Consider the following 8,112-nt stretch of genomic DNA (forward strand, 5'->3'; position numbering starts at 1 on the left):
ATTTTTTCACAATTGATATTATTTTATGCAAAAATAACATTATTAATGGGAAAGAGTTATATTTTTAGCCATTTATTATTCCATCTAAAAGCTGTCGAGGTCATGTATAAAGGCAGCCATACATGTTAAGATCCGCTCGCTTGACAAAGTCGCCAAGCGAGTGGATCTTCTCCCGATATCCCCACCTACGGGTGGGCGATATCGGGCAAATTCAGGCTAATTCGGTCGTTCAGCCCTGGGGCCAAAGGATCGAATTATAACGATGGGTATAGGCACAGTCGGTTTGGGGACCGCATCAACGAGCTGATGCGGTTCCTGATCCAACTAAATTTTTAACCTGCCCGATCAAGATATGCCCGATTTGAGGCCAGATATCGGTCGGGCAGGCCTGACGTCTGTGCCTCTACACGGGCCGTTGAATTGGTCTAAGGGAATCGGCCCGTGTATGGGCACCTTAAGTCAATGGCAGCGGTCCTCTTTCAATTGGCTAATCTTTCTTTGCTTCCTGGTTTTAGAGGTTTTTGGGGTTTTTGACTTCATTTGTGACATTCGTTCTTTTAGAGAAAATGAGTTTATTGGTGGTTTCAAAAACCTCTAAAAACCGCTAAAATGAGACTGTTGATCAATGAGTCTTCCCATAGGGTTCTTCCTATAGCATCACAAAATCTCATCCCCTTTTATTTTCCCGTAGCTGCCAGACGTCGGGGCAGTTCTGGTACACAGGGGACCGGTGCGAGAACTCTATTAGTAAAGCTGGCGTCATCGCTGGAGTGACAGTCGGACTTATCGCTTTGCTGATTATAATCACCACTCTGTCGATCACCAACTGTCAACGTGGGAGAAATAAATTCAAGGAAAGGTACATTTAAAATTTGTAAATACAAAGGATAACTAGGGTAGGGTCAAGAAGACACAGACTGATGTTGATGAAGCTTGAACTAAAAGGAACCAAAGAATGTTTGCTACAAGTAACCCCCCCCCCCCCGGCTATTAATTATGGACCAGCCCCTGAACTTGAAGGGGTTAGGTGGGCATGTAAAGACAAGCAACTGATTAATATTATCTATGGGCCCACAAATGTAGAAAGCATATATTGCCCACCAGTCTACTCAATCCCAGGGCATAGGAACCCAAACTGCAAGCATGTCCAAGCAAGTTTTAAGAAGACCTAGAAATAAACCACCCTTATCCTCCAGTAACCATAAGAACGGTCAATGGAGGTGGTTGGAAGAGAAGCTGCTCTAGATGCTCTTCATGTTTAATGCCGGCCTTCTTCACTTCTATTGTACACAGGTTAACATCCCTTGCAACCCACCGCCCAACCTCTCATCTTGCCCTTCCTCACCCAGCTGAGCCAGATTAATACTAAACGGGTTCCTTGGCTGGGTAGTGCCCATCTTCTTCTCCCACCATCTAAACTAAAAACTTCTCTTTGAGCAAGAACTGCTCTCCGATTGGACAGAATTCAGAAGCTTCAACGTTGAACCTCCCAATTGGCTGGGTGAATTGGGTCTGTAGTATTATGGGTATTCCATTAGCTGGCTACAGTGACAGTAGGCACTGTGATCCTGTGGGTGGGCCCAGTGGGGGTGAGGAAAAAGGGTCCATGAGTTTGCATATATGACCACATATATCGGGGTTGGGGGGGGGGGCAAAGACACTGATGTTATTCCTTTCTCCCCCTTCTACTATATCTCTTTTGCATTTCATATTTAACACTTGTTTCCCCTTTTCTTCTTTCCTGTACAGGTTAATTGATAATGAACAAACCTGGTATGAGGGTTGGAATGATGAAAAGTTTGAAAAAGGACAAATCAGGAACTCAGGCTCCGGCAGCATCTCTGGTGAGCCACCTCCACAAAGTCTTCCAGAACCTTTCTTTTGTAGTACCGAGCCGACAACCAGTATACTCATTAGTTAAGAAAGACTTTTCCATATAAACACCTGGTAAACCATTGGAAAGTCAGATACCAAGGGACTCGAGAGAAGGGCGATTTAGCAGAAGAGTAGTTAGAAACAGTAGCTAAAGTCCAGACAGGTAATATCTCGGAGCTCTCTGAATGCTACTAACCAACTGCACTGGCACCTAGCTTAGGCGAGGAAGGCCTACACATTGACTCCCATGATGCTAATATTTTCCTACCATATACATAAGTTGGGCACATCTTCCCTACCCAGAAGGTATCATTTGTACTGCATATATCCCCCAGCTTTCATCCATCAGCCATTTTCCCTCTGACACCATTTTCCCTCCCATCTTCAGTGACAATTACATCTGCAAACAGTACATGTGACCTGTTAAGTTCACGCAATGAAGAATGCAGGCTTACACAGGCAGAACTTACTTTGATAAAAAGTCCCGCTTGGAGTGAGCACTGTATTGGTTAAGCTGAGCTCAGGAAAGGAGGTTAGGAGAAAAAAACCTGTTTCTCCAGAAAAGTGCACAGCTAGAGCAGAGTTTCTATGGAAACCAGCAGTGCCATCTCTTCATTGGCTGCTGGGATGGAGGGTGTGTTGAGAACTGTACATGCTCAATAAGCAAAGAGCCAAAGAGCACACACAAGGGGCATGGCCAAAATTTAGGTACTGTGCACTTGTGTTCATGGGGGGCCCCATATAAATAACCTGTGCTGGGTTCCAAAGTTTCTGACCCTGTACCCCCACCTTCATTATTCATTACATTAAGGGCTGATTTATCAATTTTCGAATTTGAATCATTTCCAAGATTCGTATTTCTTGCACTGACATTATCAGTGCCACATCTGCAAACAGCACATGTTCGCTGTCAAGTTCATGCAATCAAGAATGCAGGCTTACACAGGCAGAACTTTAATAAAAAAAAAGTCTTGCTTGGATAAAGCACTGTAAAGCTGAGCTCAGGAGAGAAGTTTAGGAGAAAAAATAGTAGCAGACAGCTAGAGCAGAGTTTCTATGGGAACCAACAGTGCCATCTCTTCATTGGTTGCTAGCCTGGAGGGTGTGTTTAATAATCTGAGCTAAGAAGAACTGAGCATGCTCAGTAGCCAACAGCCAAAGTAAATTCCTAAGGGAGGGGGCTGAGTGGGTTACAGGAGGAGAAGGAACCCTAAGTGATTGAAGAGATGCTTTATTTATTTCCCCCCCCAAAAAACAATATTAGCTTCCATCTTAATAGCCCTTAAACTTACTGTGTGTTTTAGGGTCTCAGGGCACCGGATCTGGTAACGGGGATTTCAGACCAGCGCTGGATAAAGTGGACCCAAACCTTAAGGTAAGAGGGGGGTTGGGTTTATTAGAAATGGAAGTGCACAATGGTCTGTTTATTATTGTCCTGGGTGCAAGTGTAAAGCCTTGTACTTAACTCCTTCTATGGGTCGGCATTAAAGGAAAAGTAACACTAAAATTTTTTAACTAAAAAATCTTTTCTACCCTCCCCCCAATAATTGCCCTATCCTAAAAACCATTTGTTATTTTGAATGCTTTAGAAGAAAATACCTGTTAAACTCGGCTTCCGGTCATTTGAACAAAGGCGATACGGCGATGCCGGGGAAAGTATTAGGGGATGCATCAATTATGTGGCGATCGACTGATCGAGCCTAACCTGACTCCTTCCTATATAGAAGGAAGGCTAGGCTCGATCAATCGATCGCCGCATAGTTGATGCATCCCCTGATACTTTTCCCGGCATTGCCGTATCGCCTTTGTTCAGAACACAGCGCTCTCCGGATCCCAGTGGCCCCTAGTGCTCCCTAGCCTGTACGTCTGAATGATGGGCAATGTTCCACAGCCACTCCATGTGAATTTAGCACAGCTAAATGGTGCGTTATATTACGGCATCTGTTGTTTACACCTCTCTCTTTTCCCCACAGGTTACGACTGCCAGGGCCAGAGTGGGTCATTAAATTTATCAGCATCATCTTAAATCCCATGATATGTACTGAAGCGAATGTAACTTCCGTGCTCTTTTCCTTTGTGTTGTTCCTATATGGCGTCTGCATTGTAAATACAGCACCAACTGGGTCTTTCTTTTTATATATACTTCAGTTTGCATTTATTTATTGAATAAAAAATCAGTTATTTTCAACACAATGCATCTATAATTATGTTTATGTTTGATATAGTGTGTCCTAGAGGGGAGGGGAGAGAAGGTATAAGTCATGGGATTCCCAATGGTTTTGACCACTCTCACTGAGGCTGAAAAATAAATAACATAGTCACACTGGACTCAGCATCTGACATGCCGTGTATTGGCCCTCCGTGCCTTCCTCCCCAATTCCTTCCCCAGTTTTCGGCCAGATATGTAATGTGTACTCCCATGTAACTGGAGGAGTCCCAAGCCGGACTTGGATTTCTTACTATTGAGTGCTATTCTGATACCTACTGGGAGCTGCTATCTTGCTCCCTTCCCATTGTTCTGCTGATCGGCTGCTGGGGGTGAGGGGGGGTATATCACTCCAACTTGCAGCGCAGCAGTAAAGTGTGCCTGAGTCTGAGCTTTCAGAAGGAACCAGCACTACACATTAGAACTGCTTTCTGCTAACCTATTGTTTCTCCTACTCCCACGTAACTGGAGGAGTCCCAAGCCGGACTTGGATTTCTTACTATTGACTGCTATTCTGATACCTACTGGGAGCTGCTATCTTGCTCCCTTCCCATTGTTCTGCTGATCGGCTGCTGGGGGTGAGGGGGGGTATCACTCCAACTTGCAGCGCAGCAGTAAAGTGTGCCTGAGTCTGAGTTTTCAGAAGGAGCCAGCGCTACACATTAGAACTGCTTTCAGCTAACCTATTGTTTCTCCTACTCCCATGTAACTGGAGGAGTCCCAAGCCGGACTTGGATTTCTTACTATTGAGTGCTATTCTGATACCTACTGGGAGCTGCTATCTTGCTCCCTTCCCATTGTTCTGCTGATTGGCTGTTGGGGGTGAGGGGGGGTATCACTCCAACTTGCAGCGCAGCAGTAAAGTGTGCCTGAGTCTGAGTTTTCAGAAGGAGCCAGCACTATACATTAGAACTGCTTTCAGCTAACCTATTGTTTCTCCTACTCCCATGTAACGGGAGGAGTCCCAAGCCGGACTTGGATTTCACAAAAATCTATGGGGTTTTTTTTTCTTGAGTTAAAAAAAAAATCTCAGTGTGACCCAGTGCTAATAACTTATATACTATATATACTTGCCCTATAATGATATAAAATACTAAAGACAATAGAAAATCCAATTCAGAAGGCGCAAACATTGTACATGTATCTTATCCAGGAAGCTTGGGATTATGGGAAGGCCATCTCCCATTAAGTCCGTCATTTTTTGGAATGGTTTCCCTTTTCTCTGTGATAATCAAACAGATAGATAACAGACCCCATACCCGTGTAATGTTCCTGTTCCCTCCTCTGAACTGTTTCATATAAAGAAGGAAACAAGTGTGAAGAAAACATTATTATTGCACTTTTTATCCTTTTATTATTTTCCTTATTACAGAAGACATATAGATTGATGATCTCTGGTTGCCTCCCCTGAGGCGCTTATACCATGTGACCCATTGGAACAGAATAATAAGTAATAGTAGTCACTGAGGAGTTCCTTATAATGTATAGTGAATAAAGTACCCCCTATTGTAACATATAGGGATATTATAAGTCCCCGAGGAGTTCCTTATAATGTATAGTGAATAAAGTACCCCCTATTGTAACATATAGGGATATTATAAGTCCCCGAGGAGTTCCTTATAATGTATAGTGAATAAAGTGCCCCCTATTGTAACATATAGGGATATTATAAGTCCCAGAGGGGTTCCTTATATATAGTGAATAAAGTGCCCCCTATTGTAACATATAGGGATATTATAAGCCCCCGAGGGGTTCCTTATAATATATAGTGAATAAAGTGCCCCCTATTGTAACATATAGGGATATTATAAGCCCCCGAGGGGTTCCTTATAATATATAGTGAATAAAGTGCCCCCTATTGTAACATATAGGGATATTATAAGCCCCCGAGGGGTTCCTTATAATATATAGTGAATAAAGTACCCCATATTGTAACATATAGGGATATTATAAGTCCCCGAGGAGTTCCTTATAATATATAGTGAATAAAGTGCCCCCTATTGTAACATATAGGGATATTATAAGCCCCCGAGGGGTTCCTTATAATATATAGTGAATAAAGTGCCCCCTATTGTAACATATAGGGATATTATAAGCCCCCGAGGGGTTCCTTATAATATATAGTGAATAAAGTGCCCCCTATTGTAACATATAGGGATATTATAAGCCCCCGAGGGGTTCCTTATAATATATAGTGAATAAAGTGCCCCCTATTGTAACATATAGGGATATTATAAGTCCTCGAGGAGTTCCTTATAATATATAGTGAATAAAGTACCCCCTATTGTAACATATAGGGATATTATAAGCCCCCGAGGAGTTCCTTATAATATATAGTGAATAAAGTACCCCCTATTGTAACATATAGGGATATTATAAGTCCCCGAGGAGTTCCTTATAATATATAGTGAATAAAGTACCCCCTATTGTAACATATAGGGATATTATAAGTCCCCGAGGAGTTCCTTATAATATATAGTGAATAAAGTACCCCCTATTGTAACATATAGGGATATTATAAGTCCCCGAGGAGTTCCTTATAATATATAGTGAATAAAGTACCCCCTATTGTAACATATAGGGATATTATAAGCCCCAGAGGAGTTCCTTATAATATATAGTGAATAAAGTGCCCCCTATTGTAACATATAGGGATATTATAAGCCCCCGAGGAGTTCCTTATAATATATAGTGAATAAAGTACCCCCTATTGTAACATATAGGGATATTATAAGTCACCGAGGAGTTCCTTATAATATATAGTGAATAAAGTGCCCCCTATTGTAACATATAGGGATATTATAAGCCCCCAGGAGTTCCTTATAATATATAAAGTGCCCCCTATTGTAACATATAGGGATATTATAAGTCACCGAGGAGTTCCTTATAATATATAGTGAATAAAGTGCCCCCTATTGTAACATATAGGGATATTATAAGCCCCCAGGAGTTCCTTATAATATATAAAGTGCCCCCTATTGTAACATATAGGGATATTATTTTCACCTCCTGTATCGGTTACTGATTGCTTTATATGTTACTCCTTGTAGAGTGTAAGCTCTTTTGGGCAGGGCTCCCTTCCCCTCCTGTATCGGTTATTGATTGCTTTATATGTTACTCTGTATGTCCAATGTAAGAAACCCACTTATTGTACAGCGCTGCGGGATATGTTGGCGCTTTATAAATAAATGTTAATAATAATAATGATAATAGTTACACCACTGGCCTGAGGGACCCCAGGGCTATTATCACCCTGAACTTGCTGATAAATTCTAGGGTTTCCATAGGGGACTAATTATGTAAAACTGCATTCCCTTTGAGCCATCGGGCACAATCGCGTGGGGGCAATTACGCTGGAACTCTAGTGGAAAATGCTGAATTGTGTTAGAAAACAAAGTAACTTACGTCCAAAAATTGCCCTTTACTCACTGCTTTGCATTCACTCATGCAACTTCCTGGCTACAGGTTTTGCTTGCGTATTTCTTGTGGGCCAATAAGGAACAGAGCTTAAACAACCCTTTATAAACGTAACCCCAAATTCAGATACTGATTGCTGATAAGGAGATTGTAATCATGGCTCACACGTGCACAGACTGATACACCTCTCTGTAATTCAGCACAACGGGCGTCACTCTGTGCCGTAATCATTGCTTAATATACTGCAATAAAGCTATAGGAATAAATAGGCAGAGGAATTCTGATTCTATAGCTTAATTAGTTTACCCCTCAGTGACTGCTAATATCCTTATCATTTACAGTAGGGGGTACATTATCCCTTATAATACATGAGTGATACTCAGAGTTCCCTGTATAACTCAGCCTGCAGCCTTGTGCCTTTATATGGGCACAGAACCCCTCAGTGACTGCTAATATCCTTATCATTTACAGTAGGGGGTACATTATCCCTTATAATACATGAGTGATACTCAGAGTTCCCTGTATAACTCAGCCTGCAGCCTTGTGCCTTTATATGGGCACAGAACCCCTCAGTGACTGCTAATATCCTTATCATTTACAGTAGGGGGTACATT

Source organism: Xenopus tropicalis, chromosome 3 (genome assembly GCF_000004195.4).
Source record: "Xenopus tropicalis strain Nigerian chromosome 3, UCB_Xtro_10.0, whole genome shotgun sequence".
Lineage (NCBI taxonomy): Eukaryota > Metazoa > Chordata > Amphibia > Anura > Pipidae > Xenopus > Xenopus tropicalis.